The 26,242-nt window shown below is 44.9% G+C and overlaps 1 protein-coding gene and 1 pseudogene across 5 annotated transcripts in view; both read right to left on the bottom strand.

The window, feature by feature from the left end:
* The window catches only part of Bach2 (BTB domain and CNC homolog 2), a 340,628-nt gene that overhangs the window by 24,217 nt on the left and 290,169 nt on the right, over positions 1-26,242 (bottom strand). The window lies entirely within an intron of this gene.
* On the bottom strand, positions 19,841-20,383 carry LOC127202514 (60S ribosomal protein L19-like; annotated as a pseudogene).

The following is a 26,242-nucleotide window of genomic DNA, read 5'->3' as shown; positions in this document are numbered from 1 at the left end:
ATGAGGCAATGTATTTGTTGGCGAGCTTGATTTAGGCATTCCATAGTGTGGCCACACCTCAAAACATTATTTTGTACATGATACAGCCATACAAACTAATGTGTCCATTAAAATCAATGAGACTGAACAGAGATTGCCTTGTAAGTAATAATCGAAGTCCAAGATAGCGGAGTCTGCACCAGAAAGGCTTCTAACTCACTCTTCTTCCACAGGAATATGAATCCTGCTTTGCCACATAAGATGGTGCTTCCCTTCTGTGCGCAAGGCTCTGCCGAGTGAGTCACAGCTGCCATTCATGACAAGTCTGTGCTGGTTGTCTCCATAGTATATTGTAAATGCAGGCATGATGGCTTCTACCTTGTACACAGGAAATGGAGCAGCAGGAAGGTAAGGAAATCCATCCAAGGTTGTAGAGTCTAGTAAGTAAACAGTCAGGATATAAACCCAGGACACGGGTGTCAGTCTTCCTCTTGCACTAAGGGCTGAGAGCGAAGGACGAGCACATGGCTGTGGCCTGAGGTTTAGATGTGTAGAGGAGGTACAACAGTGAAGAGTTGATTACTGAGTAAGAGTGTAAGCAAGTCAGCCCCGGAAGTACCATCACAAGAGCACGTGATAAACTGTCAGCTGAGAAAGGCAGACAAATACATGAGAAGAGACAGCCAGCCGGTCTACAGGTCCCTTGAACACACATACTGGGGCACCAGGATGCGGTTAGATCCTTGTCTACTTAGACTGTGGGGCAAGGCTGCATTCATACAAGGCGGACATTTATAACTGCCCCTGGGGAGGAACCTCAGGCAATGGTCATAGGTCCAAATGTGCACGACAAAGCAAGTGTCCATCCCTCTGTCTGGACAGTGCTAAAACCAGCAAAGGCTGAATATACTGTGGATTAGCCTTCATGTTCCCAAAGATGCTTACACAATCTGCCTATTTTGAGGAAACACTTAAATCCACTCATTGTATCAAATGGCAAATATCCAGGTAGCTGTATATCCAGGCAAAGCTGTGGCCACGTCTATACTGTTATTTACTCTTTGTTCTTAAGCAGTAAGTCTCTGATAATGGGAAAAAATAAGAAGGGAGGCAGGGAGGCAGAGAACTGTTCACAACTCCAATGATCCATAAAATTGTATTTAAAAAAGTAATGATTGTAACTTGGAATGAAATGGTTAGAAATGGAAAACTAGTTCCATTCCATGTGGCTGTTAACACGCCTTGTCCCATGGCTGTGAAGAGAGCCCACATATCTAGGCTAAAGCCCACAGGTCATTTAGGAGTGTCCTAAAGACACGATAGAAAGACACTAAGTAAGTGTGTTGTTAGGAAGAACTTGCAATAACAGTCTTGCCTTTGACTGGCATACTCTGGATGGATGACTTCGGAGGGCATTTTCTCATCATGCTTAACTATGTTGCTACCTGGGCCTGGAGTGCACAGCACATACAACACAGATGGTATTAGATCACGCATCAGAACAGACAGAGCACTCCATATGGGACTGAGACCAGGAAGGATGCACAAACTAGTATTTTCCTGCTTTCTGTGTCCTGCTGGCTACTGACCTTAGCCAATAATTGTTACACATGAGGCGGTGACACCAACCTGTAGGTGTTAGCTCTGAAAGTACTAAGACCAGGGCACCAAACTCACACTGACAGGAGTCAACACACTGACAATGCCATATCAGAACTCTGACCCTTAACTCTTTATTCCTTGGGGTTCTGACTTACAAAAGGGAGACGGGCTAATGAACACTCAAGTAGTCAAGGGTGAGTACAATTTGAGGGATGGCTTATTACTTTCCAAGGAACCCATTTTGCTACTGGGCAGAGCTTATAATAAGAAACACAGTTGACCTTTCAATATATATATATATAAAATGAGGGTCCTATGACTTTCATGGGGATCATAAACTGTTTTCTGATTGTATTTGCGGTGTGCTTCACAGGAGATAATTTTCATGTCTGGTACCATAAACTATTGCTGGGGAGGTAGTATGTGTGTGTTTGTGTGTGTATGTGTGTCCTAGTGCTATTATTTTACTAAGTGGACATACTACCAAACTGCCTTCTAAGTATGTATGGTCAGAGAAGCATCTTTTACCAGTGAGCAAAGCAAAGACTCATAACAGTCAAAGTGTTGCAAGTAAGTATGAATATTCAGCTCTCAATGAGATATTTACATCAACCCATCTCAAGGCTCAGTAGACAACATGAAAGAGAGGGTAGGAAAAATGGTAGAAGTACTCTAAAATGCTGTCTTCATGACATGGCCACTGCCCTCAGGAATTCACAGCAGGCAGCTGGGGTTACATAAGACCAATAGGAGATTCAGCTGCTCAGTAATTCTAGTGTGGGTGGCAGAGAGGGGTCATGAGGCCCCGCGCACAGCTGAGGAAAGGGGAATCACTGTTTTTTGGAGGTGTGGCCTATGTTGCTTATGCTCCAGAGGAGGGCTCCATATCCATGGGCTGGGGCAGCATTAGTTGGACTCAGGGGCTTAGTCAAAACAAATAAAGAAAAAGATATGACGTCGGGAGAGGTCATGGAGGAAGCTGGAGGAGAAAAACGGGGAGTGGATATGATAAAAAATATATTGTATACAGTGTGAAATTATCAAATATAAATATTATATATTTAAAACAGGGGTTGAAGGGCTGGAGAGATGGTGTGCACACACAGAACACACACACACACACACACACACACAGACAGAGGCATGCTCACATGTATTAAAGTTTTTTAAATGGAGCTTGGGTATTTTTATGGGGATAGGACCATCCTTCTCTCCTTGAGCCACCTAGCTTCCTTGGTGGGATTTGGAGCATATACAGATGTCTGTGGCAGGGAGCTCATTTGAAGGCTGATCAGATGAGGTGGGAGGTGTGAGGATGGCTGGCTGGGAGGACTGGCATGGAAACCTACACCCTCAGGTTTGTCAGAGTGACCTTGCCACTGCAGGAAGATGCAAGTGTCATGGCCATTTGTTTCTGGACTTAAACCCAGGCTGCTGACCACCCCTGCGGGATGTGTTTGCCCAGCAAAGCACTTGTCAGGTAAAGCAGCACTAGTGAGTGCGCACTTTCTTCCCCCACAGCACAGGACAGACAGAAGGTGTTTATCCTAGGCATAGCTGATAGCTCTGTGGTCTGGGTTGTCTACCACTCATGTCTCTCTCGACTTTTTTGTCCCTAATACCTGCTTCACTTATTTTTAGCTTACTCAACTAAGACTAACGTGACCAGACAAAAATGTAAAAGAAACAAACAAAATGTAGTCTTAACTATTTTCTATTAGTTTAAAAACATATTAAATGTGCCCCCTTTCTTTCTTTCTTTCTTTCTTTCTTTCTTTCTTTCTTTCTTTCTTTCTTTCAAAGACAGGGTTTCTCTGTGTAGCCTTGGCTGTCCTGGACTTGCTTTGTAGACCAGACTGGCTTCACAACTCACAACTACCAAGTGCTGGGATTAAAGGTATATACCACCATGTCCAGCTCAAATTCCTCTTTTGAGATCATTCATTCAGGGCCGTGGTACAGCTTAGTGATAGGGCACTTGCTTACTATGTGTAAGTACCCCTGGTACCACAAAACAAATAAAGATAATGCATTAATACTACTTTTCATACAAATGATGATATTTTTATTTTATTAAAAAATTAGCACACAAAGTAATGGGTTTAGTTATCATACCTTCATATGTTTTCTTTCCTAAGTTTATTTATTTTACATATGTAGGTGTTTTGCCTGCTTCTAAGTCTGTGCTCCACACACATGCAATGCCTATGGAGGCCAGAAGAGGGCATTGACCCACTGGGATGGGAGTGGGCACCACTGGGTGCTGGGAATCAGGCCCTGATCCTCTAAAACAGCAGCCAGCATATTCTCTCTCTCTCTCTCTCTCTCTCTCTCTCTCTCTCTCTCTCTCTCTCTCTCTCTCTGTCCCTCTCTCCCCCTCCCTCCTTCCCTCCCCACTCCTCTCTCTCAGAAAACTTTTATTGATTCTTTGTGAGTTTCACATCATGCACCCCAGTCCAGTTCATCTCCCCATCTCCTCATATCTGCCCTTTGCCCTTGCAACCTTCTCCCCCTCAAACACACACACACACACACACACGCGCGCGCGCGCACACACACACACACACACACACACACACACACACACAGTGCATAGAAAAATCTCATCATGGAAGCCATAATATGTCACAGTGTGTTCCACAGGATATACCCCTCTGTCTACACATCTTCATTTGCAAATGTTCATTGCAATGCATCATTGGTCTGGTTCCAGATCTCTGGCTTCTGTTACACCCTCAATATTGGAGTCAATATTGGATAGCTTCTCAGTTATCCTTTTGTTGCCCTATGTCATGGAGATCCTGTAGTTTTGGATCAGCAAGACTGGCTCTTTCATATGTCCCAACCATTCACAGATGATATAGATTTTGGGGTGGGCCAACTCAGAGCTAGGGATCTGGGCCTGGGTGTAGCTGAGCCGGTCAGCTTGCCCTCTGGCTCTCCCTTATCTGCACCATGAGGGTGACCTCTCCAGCTAGGCCATCCAGTGCCCCCCACCCCCTGCCCCCCTTATCAGGAGGCAGGGTCAGCTCTCCTGCTCTTGGGGCCTTCAGCCAGTGCTCTTAACTGCTGAGCCATCTCTCCAGCTCCCTTTATTCCACCTCCCTCCCTCCCTCCTTCCTTCCTCCCTTGCTTGGTTTATTCGAGACAGGGTTTCTTTGTGTTATAGCCTTGGCTTTGTAGACCAGGCTGGCCTTGAACACATAGACCTCTGTCTGCCTCTGACTCCCGAGTGCTGGGATTAAGAGCATGCACACTGTGTGGACCCCTTTGTCTTTCTTGATTCTTTTCTTCTCCCTTCCGCCCCCCCCCCCAGCTTGAGCCTTCTGTTCTGCATGTCACACGTGTTTTGCTGCCGCCTTCTTTTCCTCCCTGACTTTCTTGAGAACTCTTCTCTCCCTCACGGTCCCATTCATAGTTTCATGATCCTATCTATTCTTCACACATATACCCACACATAAAAAAATTAAAATAGAGACCCTGCATATGAGACAGCACGTGCTATCTGAGTCTGGGTTGCCTCACTTGCTCTAACAGTTTCTAGTTCTAGTCATTTTCCTGTAAGTTTCATTTTTCTTCCGGCCGCGTAATGTTTCGCTGTGTATCTATATCACCTCTTTATCCATTCATCTGTTGATGGGCATCTAGGCTGGCTCCATTTCATTGCTGTGACTAGTGAAGCAATGAACACGAACATGGTAGGATATAAAAATGACAGAACACAGTGTCTTTTAGGACGATGTCCAAGAATGGTTTAGCTGGCAGTTCTACTTCTTCAGGCTTGTAAGAGGTGTTTATGTTGATTTTCACAGTGGCTGCGCCCGATTACGCTTCCACAGCCTCACCAACATTTGTTGTCATTTGTCACATCTAATCATAATTTCCTATAGTTAAACTTGTCTCACTTTCTCCCCAGTACATTATGCTATTCAGGTACAAAACACTGAGGCTGTACGTGTTAGACTAATTAACCTTGCTACCAGGATGAATTTATTAAGGTAATCAACCTTATCATTTCAGCAAAACTTCTGATCGTAATTTAGACAAAGTGTGGTGGCTTGAATGAAAATGGCTCCCATAGGCCCACATATTTGAATGCTTGATCACTAATTGACAGAATGATTTTGAGAAGAATTACAAGGTGTGGCCTTGTTGGAGGTGGTATGTCACGGGAGGTAGGCTTTACGTTTCAGAAGCCCACACCAGGAATTTTCTTTCTTCCCCTCTGCCCCCATCTCTCCTTCTGCTTCTAACTTCTGGATGAGGAGATGAGCACTTAGCTACTGCCATAGCACCATGCCTGCCTGGCTGCTGTCTGCTTCCCTCTGGGATGGTCATGGGCTACCCTCTGAAACTGTAAGCAAAGCCTTAAAATGCTTTCTTTTATAAGCTGCTTTAGTCATGGTGTCTCTTTGCAGCAATAGAAAAAATAACTAAGAAGTTGGTACCAGCAACCAGGTACTGCTGTAATGGGCAGTGGGTAAGACTCTGGGCTTTGGAATAGAAAAGCATTTAAATGCTGTACGTGGGGCTTAATGGACCATCCTAGTACAAGCTTGGACGACAGGAATACCGAGAGCCATGTGGACTGTGGAGAGCCAGCTCAAGAGGTTTCAGAGGAGCAAAATATTAGCAACTGGGATGGAGATTATTCCTAAAGTGTTTTGACAAAGAATATGGCTGCCTTTTGCCCTTGTCCTAAGAATCTGCCTGAGGCTAAATATGAGTTTTTGGATTAATGGTGTTGGCAGAAAGGTTTCAATACATCTTACAATTGAATGAGTCACAGAGTTATTTGGGATCACTCTTATGTAGAACTACAGTGAGCAAGCAGGGAAAAAATAAAAATAAAAAAACATACAGTTTGAGGAGAAAAAGAACACAAGAAAATGATTGCAATGTTAGAGCCACATATTGTGCTCAAAGAGATTAGAAACTAGCTGGGCATGATGGCGCATGCCTTTAATTCCAACACTTGGGAGGGAAAGGCAGGCAGATCTCTGTGAGTTCAAGGCCAGCCAGGTCTACAAAGGGAGTCCAGGACAGCCAGGGATACACAGAGAAACCGTGTCTCAAAAAACAAACAAACAAACAAACAAACAAACAAACAAGCGTGAGAAACTTAAAGAAAAGCCTGATGCTAAGTAGAATGAAGGGGGTGGTGAGACCCCCGCCCCCCAGCTAATCCTGCAACCTGTGAAAGAAAAAGGCCCAAGGATTTCCTCCACCTGAAAGGAAACTATAAGAAAAATCTTAGGCAAATACAACTCAAGAAGCTGGCCAGATCCCAGCCCAAGCAGGCAGCAGTAGCACTGGCCACAAGGATTTAGTCTGGAGGAGAGGTATACAGAGGTTGTGGAATCTTCCTCAGACATTACGGAAAGCCACTGAGGTCAGGGGTGTGTCAGGGGAGTCTCTGCCTGGAGGGCCCGGAGATGCCATTACATGAAACTGCAAAGATGAAGCCTGGATTGTGTTGGAGACTCTAAGATGCTGGAGATGCCAGGACCATGGGATGCTGGCCAAGGAGAGCTGATGACAGGGTATGCAATCAGCATGAAAGAGAGAACTGTGCTGAGTTAGCAAAGCGGAGGGAGCAGGAGATCTGAAGTGAAGCCATCTAAGCGGTTGGACATTAGGCATGAAGTTACAGCATTTGGATTTGCCAGCAGGATTTACCCTGCTGGGTGTTGGCCTTGCTTTGGTTCAGTATTTCCTCACTTAGCCCCGTTCCTCCCTTTTGGAATAATGGTAATGCGCGTTTTGTGCCACTGTATGTTGGCTGTATGTAATTTGCTTTTTGAACAGAGGATTATGGTTAAGACATTGCCTTGAGTCTCAGAAAAGACAATGGGCTTCTAAACAGTGTTGAGACTGTGGAAAAGTATGAGGACTTTGGAGCTGGACTAAATACATTTCCTCACGGTATGGCTACAAGCCTATGGGGGCCAGGGAGTAGAATGTGGTGGTTTGAATAAGAATGGCCTCCATAGACTTATGTATATGAATGCCTGGTTCCTAGTTGGTGAAACTATTATGGGAAGGATTAGGAGGTGTGGCCATTTTGGAAGAAGTATGTCACCTGGGGCAAGCTTTGAGGTTTCAAAAGACTGTGAGGTCCAGTCTTTTCTCTGCCTCCAACTTTCAAATCAGGATTCAAGCTCTTAGCTCCTGGTCCAGCCTAAGCCTGGCTCCCTAGGTTGGCCTCCTACTCCTGGACTCAAGTTGTCTTAGCGGGGACTACAGGTGTGTGCCACTAAGGCACTAAATAGTGCCTAAATGATTTTCATTTTAAGACAAGGTCTCATATATCCCAGGCTGACCTCAAGCTTGCTATTTAGCTAAGAATGACCTGATCTTCCTGTCTCTCACCTACTGAGTGTTAGGATTCTAAGTGCATACTACATGTCTAGTTATGCCCATGTATGGGGGGGGGGGCTGTTCTTGCCTGAACTGGTTTGGAATGCATGGGCAATAAGGCATGCAGTACCTTCTAAGTGAAGTCTTAGGAAGACACCTCTACTTACCATCTTATGCCTATGCGTAATTGTGCATTATGGGAAGGGATCCGTGCAGCAGACAAAAGGTTACAGAATTGAAACCTATCAATCAAAAGAGAATTACCTAAGCAACATCCCTATTAACAAGCTCCTCTGTATTGTAGACCCCACACAGAGAGGCCCATTCAGTAACCTGGGCTCATGAATGCTCTTTCATTCACGCAGCCCACTGCCACTTTCTAAAAATGTCTGTAGATGTTTTACTTGCATGTATGTCTGTTCGCCCCATGTGTGCCTAGTGCTTACAGTGGCCAGAGCACATTGGATCTCCTGGAAGTGGAGTTAAAAACAGTTGAAAGCTGCAATGTGGGTGCTGGGAATGCACCCCAGGTCTCTGGAAGAAAAGACAGTACTGTTAACCACTGAGCCATCTCTTCAGCCCCCTTCATCCCTGCTCTCACTCTTGACACCCTTTCTGAGCAGTTCTTTTGCAGGTACCTGGATACTTCTGTAGCTTGTGTGAACCTTTATTTCATTTCTGATTGATAGGCCAATCAGAATGGGGCTTGTCCAGACTCCTACTACAGGTTACTTTCCTCTTTATGCAGAGTGCTTATAGATTCATCAAATATTCTTTACTGGCTGATTCTGGATCCGGCCAATAGGGAGTATGAGAAGCACAGTTTCCTGGTGGCCTGTCTCTCCCTCACAGCCGCTTACATGCTCTGGAGGTGACTTATCCTCGGCTCACTGGTGGCCTGTCTCTCCCTTTCTATTCTTATTTCTCAACAGCGGTGCAAACAATTCCTTCTTTTCCAGTCCTTCAGTTAAAACAAACAAACAAACAACAACAACAATAACAAAAACTCATTATTTTCAAATTTCCCAACTTAATCATCCATTTTGCAGGCAAAAAAGACAAAGGCCAGCAGGGACTTATTGAAGTCATGTGACTACTAAAGTCGCCTTGCTACTGAGGTCATATGGCTTAATTCAAGTCTTCCGACTGCAGAGCTCAACTTCCAAGCTCTCTTCCCATTACCTCTTTTTTTTTTTTTTAAAGTCTGAAGTGAGGCAGAATAGAAACCCCATATAACATGGAAACATGTTATTGTAAGTTTCCATGTATTCTCCACAGCATTCACCAGTATTCAAGTCTATTTAAGGACACCTGGCTGACTGAATGTGGTACCTCTTTGGCTATGAAGAGGGGTGAATTACACACTTGGTTTTTATTGTTATTTGTATGATTTAGATTCTGGACCTATCTCCTAGACTGGAGGTAACCGCTATGTTCCTTTCTTGCTCAAGGAAACTCTCAAAAATTTCTTTACAAAATTATTCTTTGACGATTTCATGCACGTATATGTTTTGATTAAATTCATGCTTATTACTACTTCTTACCCTCCTCGCAATTCCACTGAGCCCTTCCTCATCCCCTTTCACCTCCATGTCCTTCTCTGTGTGGCCCACTGAATCTAATAGGTTTGTCTGGATGCTGGGTGGGAGGGTTACCTACTGGAGCACAGCTAGAATGACTCTTCTCACCCGGAGAGCCTAGCAACATCAGACTTTAGAATCTGGAAGGGGCTTGTCATGATTAAAGTGACAGGACCTAGCGTTATCAAAGAAACAGCCTGCAAAGGATTCTAGTGGGTAGCATCGAGTTGGAATGACCCACCCTAAATGTGGCAAATACCATCCCATAACCCAGGTGCCTCGAAACGCACAAAAAGGGAAAGTGGGCTGAGTGCAAGCATTCACTTCTCTGTGATCCTTTACTGAAGACGCAGCTTGAGCATGGGCACCTGCACCCTCAGGCTCTGGGTACCGTGGCATCCCTGCCAAGGCTCTGGGTACCGTGGCGTCCCTGCCAGTATGGACTGGACCCGTGAACGTCAGGTCAAGCCTTTCCTCCCTTGAGTCACTGTTGTCAGGGTATTTTGTCACAGCAGCAGGAAAAGTAACGCAAGAAACTATCAGAGAATAAATGGCTTTTTGGTAGATGGTGCCAGTGCTTTGCCCCAGGTTAGAAAGGCAGCCCGGGAAAGCTGGTGTCTAGAGGGAGTGCCAGGTATCGCCTCTGTCAGTGTCGGCTGGCCCAGAACCATGGGGCTGCGGATCCCCTTTTTGTAGTTGTTTGGTTGTTTCACGGCTGGTAGGAAGTGAGGGGGAAGCAAGCATGCACTGTCGTCTTTCCTGACAACTGCCAACCTCCTGGGCCGAGGAGCCTTTTTCAACTGCGTGACTCTATTCCTTAGCTCACCCCTTCCATGGGGAGGCACTTGTTATTTTTCTCTCTCAGGTAAAGGGAGTTACGTTTCCCAAGTAAACGACAGGCAGAAGTTATATCAGGTATAAATACATTCATATTTACCCTAACAGCACACAATGAAAATAGAAGCGCTCCCTCCTCAAAAATTATGCAAGGGAGTTTCATGGAACAATTTTTAGAATGCGATTTCAATATAAGTACAGATCCTAAAATAGAAATAAAATAGTAGCATTTTATACTTTGCAGCGTAAAATGAAAGCGAGAAGCATCCCACTCACTAGAAATGAACTAGTAAAACGTGCACCAGGGTTTACAGTTTCAATTGAAAAACCACCCCCAAAGATCTATTTTTTTAAAGATATTTTAAAAAAGCACCTAATTTCCATGTTAACTGACCTCCTCCCCACTCAGAAACTCAGTGATCTCCCTAGAGCAGAACTTTCTTGAATCAAGGCCTGTTTTTACCCTATCAACCCTTCTAATCATTTCAAACTGTCAATCACTTGGTCCATTGCACAGAAAATAGTGAGTATTGTTGAGAGCCCCTGTGATGAGAGGCAGAGTCCCTCATTAGAGTCCTTCACGTTAGGCCGGAAACTCTGCCTCTGAAATCTAACCAGTTCTGAGTCTCTTGTCTCCCTCCTGCTGTTATCCATTGCACTCTTAGCAGGAGCCTTGGCTTGAGTCAGGCCTGTGAGCATCGAGCATGGAGCACCGCTGTAGAGTGTGGACTGGCACCTCGCCCACTCTCAGTCACATTTCTGAGGAATGTGGATGAAGATTTATTCCTCACAGTTAACATCTCTCACTCCTGTGCTTTCCAGCACGTGTTGCTGCTCAGCCACATGCTCATCTTAACCTTGCACAATCAAAAATTTGACCTAATAGTATATGATATACTTGTCTAGATATTCAGAAATAATCCTATTATAGAAACAGTTCTTCAGTTTTTTTTTTTTTTTTTTTTTTGTGGATTCCTCACCCCTTTAAAAAAAGTACAAAACTTTCTAATCTGTAGTTTTAGATGCTATTCTGGGATCCATAATGATGACAGGTTGTGATACAATCATGTCTAGTTACTTTCTGTAGTTTGGTGTTTAATTGATCTAGATTGGGAGTATAGGTGCTTTCTCACTGTCCACAGACCCAGGGAGTCTAGTCCTGACCCTTAGCTTACTTTATGGTCTAATGGTTACCTTCCTGAACAGATATGAGAAGTTAATTCTGAGTTCTCTGCTATCCTCAGTGCTACAAGTGCTGGAGTAATTACCCATCTTTGTAGGAACAAGGTATTTTTGTCTGAATTTTGTTGTGGGTATTCTTAACTTTCTTGTTTCTCTGTGTATGTATACCTTCTACCATTCTGTCCTTAAAAACACTTTCAAAATGTCTTAAACCTCAAACCATAAAACTTAGAGGTAAATGGAAGGGACCCTTCGGGACACTGGGTCTGGTAAGGATTTCCTGGATATGACATTGAAGCACAGGAACCAAAGCAAAACTCTTCAGCAGAGGCCGCCATAAGAACATTGCCCAACGAGACACAACTGGCCAACACAAGTTCACAAAAGGAGTGGGGGGAAATCTATAAAAATCATTCACCTGAGATGGGGTTGTCCATACTAAAAAAGAATTCCTATAAGCCAACAACAAAATTTTTCCTTAGTGATCTGATTTAAAATGAATGAAGACTTCAAATTGGCATTTCTTCAAGGATAGACAAATATCCAACAAGCATATGAAAATAAAAACCACACATTAGAAAGATGGGACTCAAAACCATGTGAAGTATTAACCCATTAGCATGGCTGTTTTTGAGAGTAACAAGGGCTGATAAATGTGGAGAAACTGAATCCTTGTAAACAGTTGATAGGATTATAAAATGATCAAAAAAGGAAAGCGGTATGACAATTCCTATAAAGATGAAGATAAGAACTGCCGTATGACTCGGTAGCCACGTTTCTGGATAGGCATCCAAAAGAATAAAAACAGAGTATTAAATAGAATCTGCACACTTAGGTCACAGAGACACTAACTGCAAAAGCCAAGAGGCAGAAGCCACTCAGACATCCACTGACAGATGAAAGAACCGATCAACGTGGGAGGTACACACAGCGAAACTCTTCCATGCCTCATGGACCAGTGACTACTCCCGTGTTCTACTGACTGAGGAAAATTCCAGTGGCTGTCCACATGGGTGGCGTTCAGGAGGATGCCTCTCCTCTGCTTTAATTTTGTAAATGGCATCAAGAGCATGGCACCCATAATCAAGCCAACCATGTGATCCACCGTGAACTACATCCCGCCAGTGTTACTCTTCTCATTTCCTCCATAACCCCTAAGGGCCCCTGTTGTCACACCTTGGGACTCATTTAATCCTCAAACACACAATACTGCTCTTCTCTTTCCATTGATTCCTTTGTTTTGGTTTTAAGTTGGAAAACATATTCCAGTGTGATGTCATTTTCTTCGCTAGGTCATCTGGGTTACCTAAACTTTCAAAGTCTGTCCTTGTTGGAGCTGGTGAGATGGCACAGAGAAGAGCTTGCTGCTCTCCCAGAGGACCTGAGTTCTGTTCCTAGCATCCAGACTCCAGCTCTAAGAGACCTTACATGCTCTCCTGGTCTCTGTGGACACTTGTACACATGCACACAAGCACGGACACATAAAACACAGTAACTTAAAAAATTCCTTTGGCTCTACTCATAGATAGAGAGTATAAATATTGCTGTCTTTCCTCTTTCCTGGGTTTCTCTGACCACTTTTCACACATTTGCCAAGTTCACATCAATGCCACACTTGTCAGCTTCTGCCATCACTGGAGCTATGGGCTGGGCCGGAGACTTACCTCTCTTATTCCTCACCATTTTCAATTTAAAGCATGCACCACAGGTTCTTAATAACGAAGAGCTGAATTGAGCTGAGCTAGTTTTAGCCCGGGCCACTGTGGCAAGCAGCCTGGATCCTTCTCTCACATGTTAATTCGCCACATATTTGAAGACACATGTCTTGCCTGGTCAGGGAACATTTTTTTTTTCCATGCAAGAAATGAAGTCACAATTTCCATCTAAAAGTTGAAAACCTGGCAGGTCACATGTCTCTTACTCAAAGTGTTATTGCCCTTCTTGGGCCTCTGGAAGCAAAAACAGTTCCGATGTCACCCTTTCCCCAGTTAGCCACAAGGACCCAGTGCACCAAGGAAGGACCACTAGTCAAATGGGGACGTTATCCCTAAATTGCTCATTTTCTCCCTTTGTTTACAAAATAGGAGTGAACATGGACATGTTGAGGAAACGCAGACAACCTGCTTGGAAAGGTTTTTGAGAGACAAGCTGAGCCCTTGCCTTTGCAACGCAAGCTGGGGCTTGCAGGAAGAACGAAGGCATGGCTGGCTTTCCCGGTGGGGTTTCTACAGCAGCTGCTGTGGTGCTTCTGCAGTCTTCATATTCCTTCACTTGTGTCCTTTACTGACCACCACATAAAAGTAGCTGACTGTGTTACCTAAGGCTGTACAACAAGTTGGTATAAAATCACACACACACACACACACACACACACACACACACACACACACACACACAGTCATATTTCTCCCCAAAGGGACTGATTTTCTGTTCTCTGCCTGTTTCTACCATGGGCTGGGTCATGGAGGGCAGCTATCCCAGATGCAGGCACCATCTGTGTTCTGAGAGGACTTCAACAGAGTCAAATGTCAATTGGTCAATGGTTGTCCTAAAGCCGTAGGCTAGGCAGTTAGAAGCTAAAACTTTGCTGGGCTGAAGGTGTTCTGACAACACGGTAGCCACACCCTTGGATCAGATCAGGGCACAGGCCAGGCCTGGCATCCAGCCAGCCCTCTCTCAGTCTGCCTCGCTGAGTTTTGTGTGTGAGAATGGAGTGGGAGTCAACTTCTACCAGCACAGCCACACTGCCATATTTGCCCAGGTCTGCTGAGCCCTTGTCTTGAGATCTCCTACAGCTTTATCTGGGGATTCCAGGCCTATAGAGCTTACAAATAACCATTAACAGGGACCGGGGTAAGCCTTTACTGGGAGGTGTAGTGACTGCAGGACTTCAGGTTGCTGGGCCATGAAGAAGGGCTCTAGTTTTGTCATCTGTGTCATCTCTGGTAGCAGCAGAGCTAAGGCATGAGAGGTAGGCATTTCCAACAGTGGTTGGTCAGATCCAGTTTCTGTGGGGCTGACACATAATTTTCACAGTGACGTTAGAGGTGCCGAGAAGGGGAAAGAATTCACAGGTGCATCCAGAGTGTATCTTGGAGGTTGGTCTGGGGCCATCTATTTTGAACATTATTATGCAAGATGTCTTTACTCATAGCTCCTAACTGGGAAAATACCTTTTAAAAAAATTATAAATAAGGATATCCAAATACTCCCAAAATGACTTTTGTGTTTTGAGAAATGCCAAACCTCAAGAACACCAGGTGGTCTCATTTTGGGTGAATCAAGCCATTTCTGAACATGCTGTTTGTTAAAGATGCAGACTGAGAAGCCCACAGTCCTCAGAGGTGTTCCAGTATTTGATGGAATTGTAGCTACTGAAGTTGAAAATCAGAAACCTAAGAAACCACAAAGAAAATTATGCCCCCAAGTTGTGCTATTCTGTAGAAAGTATTTGGTTTGTAGATGGCAGGACCCGCAGGCTCACTCAGGACAATTTTTAAAAGAGCAGTCTTCCAGGTGGAACAGCTTTGAAAACCTCAGCTAAGCTAGCAGGTGTCTGGACCGCTTTCTCCTTTTTTTTCTTCTTCTGTAATGAGTATGGAAGACCAAGACTTAACAAGTTCTAGGTTGGGAAAGTGCATTGCAGGGAAAGTGTAAGCCACAGCCAGTTTCTCGCTTGTTCATGCATGCTCCCTCTTGCTGATTTCATTATCGTCCCTCTCCCTGTACCTCCTTGATCTCTCTGCAGTGTCAACCAGAGGAAGGCTGGGGAATCTGAGTGAATGCTCCTAACACAATCTGTTGAGAAGGGGCTACTTTATATTTATCTCTCTTGTATGACTTCCAAAATTCCCCCAATCTAGTAATTTTGCGGTTTCTAGTTGTCTTCTCTGAGTACATGCTCAACCCTTATTTGACTTCCAGCATGCACTGCAGCAGTGCCCACTGCTTTGGTTGCATTCTGGGCTTTCCTTCTCCAATAGGCCTATGCACAGTGGGACCTATGAGAGCTCTGGAGAACAGGGATGGGCTGTCCAGCAGCAGGGAAGGAAAAGGCAGGGCAAATCTTTACAAAGGAGATGTTAATTCAATTAGCTCCTTCCTTTCTTGACCTGGACAACAGACACTTCTTACTGACCATCAAAAGAGTACTGTTTTTCAGTGGTCTTTCATATTATCTGAATATTCTATGATATCTCTCTAGAAAAGGAATTCAACTTAAAATTTTCACGTGCCTTCTGCATGGACTATAATAAAAATTTGTTAGAAATATGCCTGGTGAAGGTCATTCTGTAGTTTTTAGGAGACAATAATACCACATATCAACAAAAGGTCACATTTTCATTTCAAATCAAATAGTACTGTATTGGACAAAGGTTAAATGACAGGAAACCACCAGCTCATAAAAAAAATGCTCATTTTGTATTTTTTTGGGGGGGTGCATGAATCTCAAATAAATTAGGTAACTTGCATAAATAAGATATTACTAATTAACCACCACAAAATGTGACTTGAACATTTATTAGGTTGGATCATAAGGTAAACTTGACAGAAGCAAAGAATAATTCTACCCTGGAGGAGCTTAGACTGTGCAGACAATACAGGAGACAGGTGTAGAATCGCCCTGCCATCCATTACTCAGATGTCTGCTGCAACAGGCTGGAAGCAGGCTGGGAGATGTGAGAACACAGAGTTGGCGCAAATCAGCCTCTGCTCTCCAAACACCGCGATCCTGAGCTTGTAAATACAAGAGACCAACCTCACGGTTTTCTAGGAAAAGACCTTCCACAAACAGTAGAACGAATATCCTCCTTTAGCTAAAGAAAACCGGCACCCTCCACCCGCCCAAACACCAAATAGGTGTGCCAAAGGAGACAACACAGTACAAAGGCTATGACTCCTTGGGAGAGCCTGGCATTGCGCGCAAGGGGTGCTCAGACAGGACATACTCCGTCAGAGCCGCAGGTCACCGGCAGCAGCCTGCAAAGCTGGTGTGAAAGTGGAGGTGGAGAGAGAGGAGTGTGTACGTTGAACTACATTTTTTTCTTAATCTGCTAAGTTAGAAAACTTTAGGTTTGGGCAAGCCATCCTAGGTCAGCAGTGAAAAAGTACAACCAAGCTTCTCTACGGTGCAGTATGAAGGATGGCACAGTTAGCAGGAAGATCAGCGGGGAGAGGCAGCACATGGGAAGCAGGCAGGGTTACAAGATGCCCACGAAGCCACTTGCACAAGAAGAAGGTGAGCAGGGTCAGCTTTCAGAGGATGCTGAATGGCCAGGCGATCGGGGCCATAATGCCATCCTGCTTTGTAGTGCCCTGTCCCCAGGCTTGTGTGCCTGAAGGAAGGCACCACGTGGCCAGGCTCCGGAGACCATTCACATTCGGGCTTCTGGTGGGGGAAAAGGTATGGTTTGCTCCTCACTGTGTCACAGGCCAGACACTGGAAGAATTCACCTGGGCCATGGAAGATGTAGAGTGTCAGAGAGGCTACTACTGCACTAGCCCCGAGACTGAGGCGGCTGGCTCTACTAATGGATCAGCACATTCATACATGGTCTGTACATCCTCAGGGAGACGTTTTCAAAAATGTAGTATCGAGTGCTTATGCTTATTTTTTGGGGGGTGGGGCAATGCCTCCCTCCCCTCTTTTTTCTGGGAAGCATTTCATTCCTTAGAAAGGATGCCAGGTTCACTTCTTCTCGGTGCCAGTAACCACCCCACCTCACTTAGTCAAGCTACACTGCAAATATGAAAAAAAGATGTTGTTTTTGGTTTCCTGTGAATCTTCTAACAGACTGTGCTGAGCTGGATGGTGGCTTTGTTCCTCTGCTCAGACCCTCCCCGCCTCTCCCCCCACCCCCCACCCCCCACCAACTTGGTAGTGCAGATTCCCAGAGCATGATCTTGCTGAAAACAGGCCAGGCCAGGAGAGGGAGCAAGAGAACACAAGAAAATCCTTAATGTGGGTCACAAGGAAAAGCCGAGGGATGAGGTTGGGCAGGCAAAGCGACTCAGACATAGATGTGACATTCGAATGCTGAGCGCTTCTGGCGGTGGGGAAGGACATTGTGCCTGCTGTCTGCCCATTACCAAGCAGATAATTTTTAACTGATAACTGAACTCTGGTCTTTACTAAAGGCTGCTTCTGTGATTAGCTTGTGCCAGAGGAGGACTTTATGAGATGCCAACTTGACGAACAACTAACAGCACTTTAAGACAGTCACTCTGGAGTTGTCCTAGTTCGCTGTCACCACAAGGCAGAGTGATATTGTGGAGCAAATGTCACACACACACACACACACACACACACACACACACACACACACACGCACACACATGCGCGCGCATCTGGATTAGGTTTATAGGCTGAGGTGTCGCTCATCCAGGCTGAGGCTGTGCGGCTAGGATTTTCCCCTAAAGGGAGAATGCTGGTGATCACCAGCTTCACAAAGCAGAGTACGTAGACCACTCTGTTCTTTTACCAAATGCATCCGTGGTTCCACAGAAGCCAGATGCTTGGAGGGCAGGATGGGGGAAGGGGGCAACAGAACAACAAATGAGAAAAGGGTACCTGGCTAGTGAGGGTCCAGGACAAGCCAGCAGATACAACGAACAAACAAGAGGTAGGATGCAATAAAAGATATAAAGCTGCTGATGGGGAATGGCATGTAACACCGAGGAGGGAGTGACACACAGGCTGCTGGAGCTGGCAGAGAGGAATGTGCGAAGAGACAAGAGGGTCTGGGCCACAGGGCTTGGTATGCAGTAGCGGGGGTGGGGGGGTATGGGGGTGGGGAGGAGGAGCAATGATGCTGGAGAGGAAGGAGCAGAGGGAGACACTGGAGAGACCGTGCTCAGCCACAGAAGAGGTTGGCAGGCAGTGTGTGTGTGGGGGGGGGATGCTGCAGTGTGCCTAGCAGGAGGGCACCAGGAAGATCACACTGACTTCACTTGGGGACCAGTCCAGGCAAGGACGAGCCAGTCACGGAAGTCCAGGAGAGCTCTCGCTGTGGCTAGGACACAACAGCAACTGTGTAAGAGAGAAGCAGAGGGCTTAGCGAGGCCACAGGGACGAAGAGTGGGCAGTTAGTAAGAACAAGGTCAACCTGGTGGCCAGTGCAGGGCCTAGAATGGCTAACGCAACTGCACACTGCTTCTAAACCACCCCAGTCACAACCTGGACACCGCGCTTGTGGAAATGAGCTCCAGCTGGGAACCATTTAGGCTACTTTACCATGTAAAGTATATATTCCTGTTATATTTCTATAACATGAAATGTGCAGATTCCCAAACAGCCAAAGCAGGCAAGGTCTGAGAGTCTTAAGTGATGGGAGACAGCGTATGGTCCTATAGTCTAGAACTTATTTTTGGAGGACCAGCATTGACATCAGTCATTCACTCTGTGCTATGGGTACTTCTGCAAAAACAACTGAGCAAAAGCTCCTATAAAACTTGGGGTGCTCTTATTTTTATTTTCTTGAGACAGGTTTTCACTGAACAGCTCTGGCTGGTGCAGGATGCTATGTAAACCAGGTAGACGTTGAACTTAGGGAGATCCACCTGCCTCTGTCTCCCAGGTGATAAGATTAAAGCCACCATGTATCACCATGCCTGGTCTTAATTAAAAAAAAAAATACTGATGAATGAATGGAATTCAGATGAGCTTGTACAGAGCGAGATGCATGTGCTAGAGGCAGCTATTGTTAGGCATGAGGAAAAGGCAGAGGAGAGGCAGCTCTCCTCCTGGGCCCAGTCTGTGGATCTTCTTTGTAACACTGGGGCAATCTGTGCTTCTAGAACCTTCTTCCACCACCTGCTATGTGGACATCAAACTTCAAACTGGGCTTTGAAGCTCTCGTGCCTCCCTTTCCAAGAGATGCCTACTAAATCCAATGGGTTAGCCAGAGTGATCTCCCCATCTCAGGAGCCTCTTCATCACAGCTGCCTATCCCTAGCCATGTAGGGTGCCACCTGCACAGGTTTCAGGGACCAGGACACTGGCAGCTCTGCAGGTGGTGGTCCTGCTTGCACGATGATTACTAGAACATTTCTGAGGTGTCACGTGTCTTCTGAGGACCCAGACAAGAGCAGACTCTTATCTGTTTAGTAACCCTAAATTGAAGAGAGGCATTAGTGGGTAAAATGAAAGAGAAACGGAGAGACAATGTATCCCAATTTCAGGTGTCTTCTCTTATCATTGTAAATCTCATCTCTTCAACTTTTTTTTTTAAGGCTTGTTTAATTTAATGACTGATGCCCTTGAGGCCACAGCCAGGCCACTGTGTACAGGCACAAAAGCTTCATTTCTTGGTCTCTTCCTCCTTGGACAACCTTGATGATCTCCTCCTCCTTGGCCTGGAGATGTGCTTCCTTGGCCTTAGACCTGCGAGCCTCATCGGGTCAGCCAGGAGCTTCTGGCGGGCCTTGTCTGCCTTCAGCTTGTGGATGCGCTCCATGAGAATGCTCTTGGTTTTTAACACATTCCCTTTGACCTTCAGGTACAGGCTGTGATGCATATGGCGGTCAGTCTTCTTAGATTCACAGTATCTCCTCAGGAGCCAGCACAGAATCCTCCTCCTCCTCCTTCTCATCCAGGTCACCTTCTCAGACATCCGAGTGTTGGCAGTCCCCTTGTGCTTCCTTATGCCCATATGCTTGTCCTCCCGTCAGGCCAAGGCGTTTTTCTGGCATCGAGTCACAGTCTTCCGGGTGGTCAGCTTCCTGATTTGCTGACAGGAGTTGGCATCGGCGATTTTGTTGGTCTCACTGGGGTCCAACGAGGCCTTCTTTACCATAGCAGAGGACACTAGAGGCAAGCCTCTCTGTAGCCTGAGCATACTCATGGCTCCATTTTTCCCTGTTCTTCCTTGTATAAAAAAACTCCCAGTTCAGTTTCATGATGTCTCCTGTTGTGGTTCTGGGAAACCTTGAGTGACAGGGGCAGCCATTCCTCTAGGTTCTGAATCTACAGGTGCCAGGCTGGAGGCCACGGGCTTCATGTTCCCAGTTTGTTAAAAGCACAGACTACTTCATTTTTGCTCATTTTCATCACTGACGTGAGTGTTCAGAACATGGGCTACGGAGCCAGGCTCTCTGGGATGGCACCCAATGTCCTCTGTTTAGGAGTTGATGTTGTATCAAGTTAACTAAACCTTGTTTGCCTCAGTTTTCTCGTTCGGCATGTGGTCCATAGAGTCCATGTGCTAAATATCCCACATATGTGTAGCAGCACCCAACACACAGTGAATGTTCAATAAAAGCTGCATCACCATCATCATCACCACCACCACCATCACCATCATCAGTCATTAATACTGTCATCACTGTATTAGAGACATGGGGGGATACAAAAAGCAAACAATGGACTCTTTTCTTAGTGTTTACTCAGGTATCTTTATGACTAAGACTCTATGCTTCTCACATACCACAGGAGGCAAACTCCCCTGGCATCCTTAATTCCCATGCATTATGCTGTGCTCTCAAGTAACATCTTTCTTTGCTGACAAGTGAAAGGCGCTGAGTCAAGGCTGTTATGAAGAAAAAGTACTACTATCTTACCACGTGATGGCCTTGCTAATAAATCTTACCTAAGCATATACAACTTCTTTTGTTTTTGTTTTAGTAAACAGGATTTCTCTGTGTAGCCTTGGTTATCTTGGACTCTCTTTGTAGACCAGGCTGACCTCGAACTCACAGAGAGCTACCTGCCTCTGCCTCCCTAAGTACTGGGATTACAGGCATGTGCCACTACATCCAGCTGACTTTTTTTTCTTTTTAGTGGAACATGGTGAAACCAAAACTTGAGGTATATGAGCATCAGCTTGTTCACAAAAGTACTTTAAGAGTGCTTAGGGATTGGAGAGATGGCTCAACTGCTCCGAGGGAGGATCCAAGTTTAGTTCCTAGCACCCATATCAGGCAGCTCACAACTTCCTGTAATTCCCAGGAGCAGGGGATACATATTCCTCTTCTGGCCTCCATGGGCACCTATGTATGTGAGCACATGCATGCGCACTCACACATGTATGCACACAGGAATGCACATGCATGCACATAGACAGTGTGTACACACAACTAAGGATACAATAAATCTTAAAAACAAATGCTCGAGGCTTAGTTGCATCCCAAAGGATGCAAGTATTATCATTTTTTTTTAGTTAAAAATATTTTTCAAAAGACAGGCATATATACTAATGCTATGGTGCTAAGGTTACTGTAGAATTTCTAGACTCAAGTGATCTCCTCTGTCTCCCAAGAGCTAGGACTTCAGGTACATGCTACTGTGCCAGTCTATGTTTGGTAAGTCTTGCGAGGTTCAGCAAGTCAGTTCTGAGAGCTGGCCTTCAAGTAGCTCTCCTCCACTTGAAATCTGAAGTGTGGAAGTAGGGTGGATGTATGTTTTACTGCAAGAGTCAGTAATAGAAAACAGAGTGTAGAGTGTAGTCACAGCTGTAGCCAAGCGGGATGAGTTTACAGTGATTTCAGGCCAGACTCAATATTGGCTCCGGGTACCACTGCATCCTGTTGATTTGGGGCTTTGAGATGATGTTTTCTGGGGCAAGGCAGACCTTATACAAAGAGCCAGCCAAACAAAGCTTTGGATACAAAAGATCTTCTCCTTCTTCTCCTTCTCCTTCTCCTTCTCCTTCTCCTTCTCCTTCTTCTTCTTCTTCTTCTTCTTATTATTATTATTATTTTTGAAGGAATTTGAAAAGGCAGGAATTGCTAATAGAATACAGGGACAAAATGACCAGGATATTTCTACTTGTTCAGAACTATCCTGGAATTAAACTTGGTTGATATGGATGCTTCTAGTTAGTGACTGCAATCCTTGTCATTGTCTTTTCTGATAGACATTTGCAACTTCATCTTTTTCTTACATTTTTACCTTTTCTTTCTTACACTGAAATATTCCTGCAAAATATAGTATTCATTTGAAAAACAAAACAAAACAAAACAAAAAGAGCTACATCCCTCCCTCATTCTTCTACAATTCCTTTGTCACCAAAGTCTTTATGACTTTGCTTAAATCTTCTCCATTGCCTTGGCATACAGGAGGCGTGCATGAGACTGATTTGTTCCTTCTTACTTGGCTTGGCTCCTGTCTGCAAGGACACATATATCCCTTCTATCTTTGCTTGACCAACCACTTGCTAAATAATTGGCTCCAACAACTTTCAGAGTCTATGTCATTTACTGGGGGAGCTTTGTACATATGGAGATATGTCTCTTCGTGGAAATGCGAAGGTTTGGGGGGGGGTGGAGTCCCACTTATCAGATCGAAGGGCTTTTATCCCCACTTCAGATCTAATAGCAGAAGGGAATGTCAGCTCTCAGAAATTCCAGTGAAAAATTTGGCAAGATGTGAAACGTTTTTCTATATTTTTTCCCCAATGATACAATGTATATACCAGAGGAGAAAACCAAGACCATTTTAATTGGTCCAACAGTGTTTTATCAATAGACACACAAATAAAGGCTCACCCTCCTTCTCTCAGATAGAACATGCTGATTCTATTTTAGAATCACAGAAGTTAGGAAATTAAGAGTTGATTTTTAAACTCCATCCTTAATTCATGTTGTCACACTCCAATGTCACGTCTATAGTAAGCAAGATCACCCTCTGTTCTGAGGTGACTAGACAGAGAGTCAACTCCACCATAAAGTCACCGTGTCACGGAGAGGGAAGAGCCAGGAGAGCAAGCTTTGAACCATCTTTGTAAAGCAGGACTGGAGTGAACAAAAAGCTAGAGAGACGGCACATCGGACACAGGCCAGGCCTTCTCTGTCCTCGGCCCTCTTCTGACATACTACTTTTGCCTTGGAGGGCATCTCCACGGCAGGGCACTGGGTGCTGCTCCCGTCACAGTGGCTCAAGCTATCACCAGCGTCAAACCTCCCATAAACCAGAAAAAGATCTATAAGCCACAATGGCCACGGCTGATAAAACGCTACGATCTTACGCTTCCTCGTGCAGCTGAGCATGTGGACGGCAGAAGGGGCTTTTCTTGTACTCAAGCCTTGCTGGTCTGGTCATTGTATGAACGGTTTGAATGATACACTCTCAAGATTAGAGATCCCACACTTGCTCAAATGAAATGATCGTACTCTATTTCTCTATCCTGAGTCAACAACTTAATTTTTCATGCCAACCCAGCAGGAAATCATGTGTTTAGCCCCGCTTGATCATGACATTAATAAAATCTGAAATAAACCCATGGTACCCTACCTCAGGTAAGAACAGACTCGGGGGGGGGGGCGGCGGTGAATCATCCTGCCTTCTGCCCATGGGCTCTAGAGTAGGGAAAAACCACATTAAACAGGAAAAGCAAACCTTAGTTTGCTTGGGATTTTGCTTTGCGTTTTCCACTTCCTCGTCACAAAGAGCTCTGCTCCCTGTTTACAGACCTGCTTTTCTTCAAGACTTAGTATATTACAGTTCCTGGCCAGAAGTTACACTCTCAGCTTGCAATCTGTCTGTAAACCTAGATGTTGTTATCTTTTCACTTTTGCAGCTTAGAAAAATGGATCACGCACAGAGGAACTGCTGTACTGATGCTTTCTGATAGCATGGAAAATGAGCTAGCCCTTAATTCTGTTCAGAGATTGTTTCTCATAGAGAAGAATGACATTGCAAATGAAGAATTCTTGGGGAAAATGTGTTTTACTAGGATTTTTTTTCAAGTTGTATAAATTGACAAACATGTGCATAGGAACAGCTGCTACTGTGGTCCTAGATTCTGCCATTACATTTGTATCACAGATGTGCTGAGCTCACTGTGCAGTCTGAGCACTTGGATTGACTGCCCTGCATTGATAAGTACCCATTTCAATCACTAATGATGCTGGTTCCAGTGCAATGACTGATCTCGACAAAAACTCCGTTCCTTCATGTTCCTTTCTTATGAAAGAGCTTCAGCCTGGCCATGCAGCTCCTCTGCCCTGCCCTCATCAGAGAGCAGACACTAGAGAAGGTGTGAGAACCACAATCAAAGAATAGAGACTCATTGTGAAGCAGTGTAGCATGGAAAATGCTGTCCTACAAATAGGGTTATTTAATTTAAACCTTAGAGCCGTCACACTCCTATTACTTCAAATGGAGCCTGCCTTTTCTTGAGTTCATTATATATTGAGATTATATTACAATTTACGTTAGGCTAAGTCACTGGTGAGATACAAGGCGGTTAAAAATATTACACAGCAGTGTCGGTAAATAGAGCAAAGTCACGGCAGCATTTGAAGAGGCAAAAAGTCATCTCACTGAATGAGGACCCGAGCTGTCCTGTACCGAAGCTGTTACTAATAAATAAAAGGCCTCTGGGAAAAGTGCTGAGCATACGCTGGGTCTATTTTCAGCTTGCATCAGCAGCTGCTGCCCCTGGGATCACATCTTTACGCACTCTGCACCATATGTAATCACTCCAGTGCTGCAACCAGTGAGACAATGAAAGAGCATGGCATAAATCTATACTGAGTGGAATGCTAAATGAGAACAATAGTACAGAAAGGGGGGAAATAAACCACATTTTCAAGTCATTAGGAAGAAAGACTTTGACATATGAAGTGCTGCGACCATTAATAGCACTTATCATATAGAGTGGAGACAAAGAGACAAATTAATCAAACTGACAGAACTGGGACATTTTATGCTAATGCAGGCTCCTGGGTTTCAGTCTGTAGTCTTCTGTGTCTGGAAAACGGATACCATTACAGGGCAGGAAACTGCATGAGTAACATGCAACAGATCATAAAAATTCACAAGCAACTGTGGAAGCATTGCCAAAAGCTCTGTAACAACATGGATGGAGACCTCAGCAGAGAAACCACCAGCAAGCAGTGAATGCAGATAAGTTCAAGAATATCTCCCATTCATGCATTTGCAATTAACCATAGGCTTCTTGCTCATAATTATAGTGGGGAAACTGAAGCTTGGAGAGAGAGGGGAGAGTCTGCAGTGCACCAACGAAGGCTTCCCAGGTTCTGTTCAAGGCTGTCTGCCACGCGCCAGAGCAAGCTCCACTGTGACCTAAATTAACTGGCCGGATTGTGATGGCTTTAAAAACACATAATGTAAACACAGGAGTATTAACGTAAGACTTTAAAGGGTAGAGGGAAGGAGATAAATAGGTAGTTGAAATAAAAAGGTGAGAGAATTTTCTCTGTATGCTTGTGTGGGTGGTACAGGGAAAAAGAGCCAGAGTCTGAATACATTTTTATAAACTACATGCTGTTCTGACTTAGAAACAGCTCCCAGTGTGTGAATAAGCTCCCTTGAAAGTGAATGGCAGGCGAGTGCCCAGGAAAGCTCCTGGGAGCAACTGGCCTTTGTTCTCCAATTGTGAACTCCTAGGCGGTTGGTGGGGGTTCTTCTAGCTCATTTATACCAATCTCCAGAGATAAATCACGGCTGCCCTGATGCCCGAGGGGAAGCCTGTGTATCCCTGATATACAGAGGAGACAGGCTCTTTAGCTGGAATGCCATACAAAATAAGTATGTCCATGGAAGTCAGGTGTCACTGAAAAAGCATATGTGAGCTGGCACTGACAATACCATGTTTGTTGGTATTCTAGGTCTCTAGTCTTGGTGGTCTGTTTTCCTTTTTTCTCTCATTCTCATTACACACACACACACACACACACACACACACACACACACACACACACACACTGTGCCTTTTCCTTTCTCTAGAACACTGCTAAAA

This window comes from Acomys russatus, chromosome 2 (assembly GCF_903995435.1).
Source record: "Acomys russatus chromosome 2, mAcoRus1.1, whole genome shotgun sequence".
NCBI lineage: Eukaryota > Metazoa > Chordata > Mammalia > Rodentia > Muridae > Acomys > Acomys russatus.
This window is presented reverse-complemented; position numbering and strand designations above follow the sequence as displayed.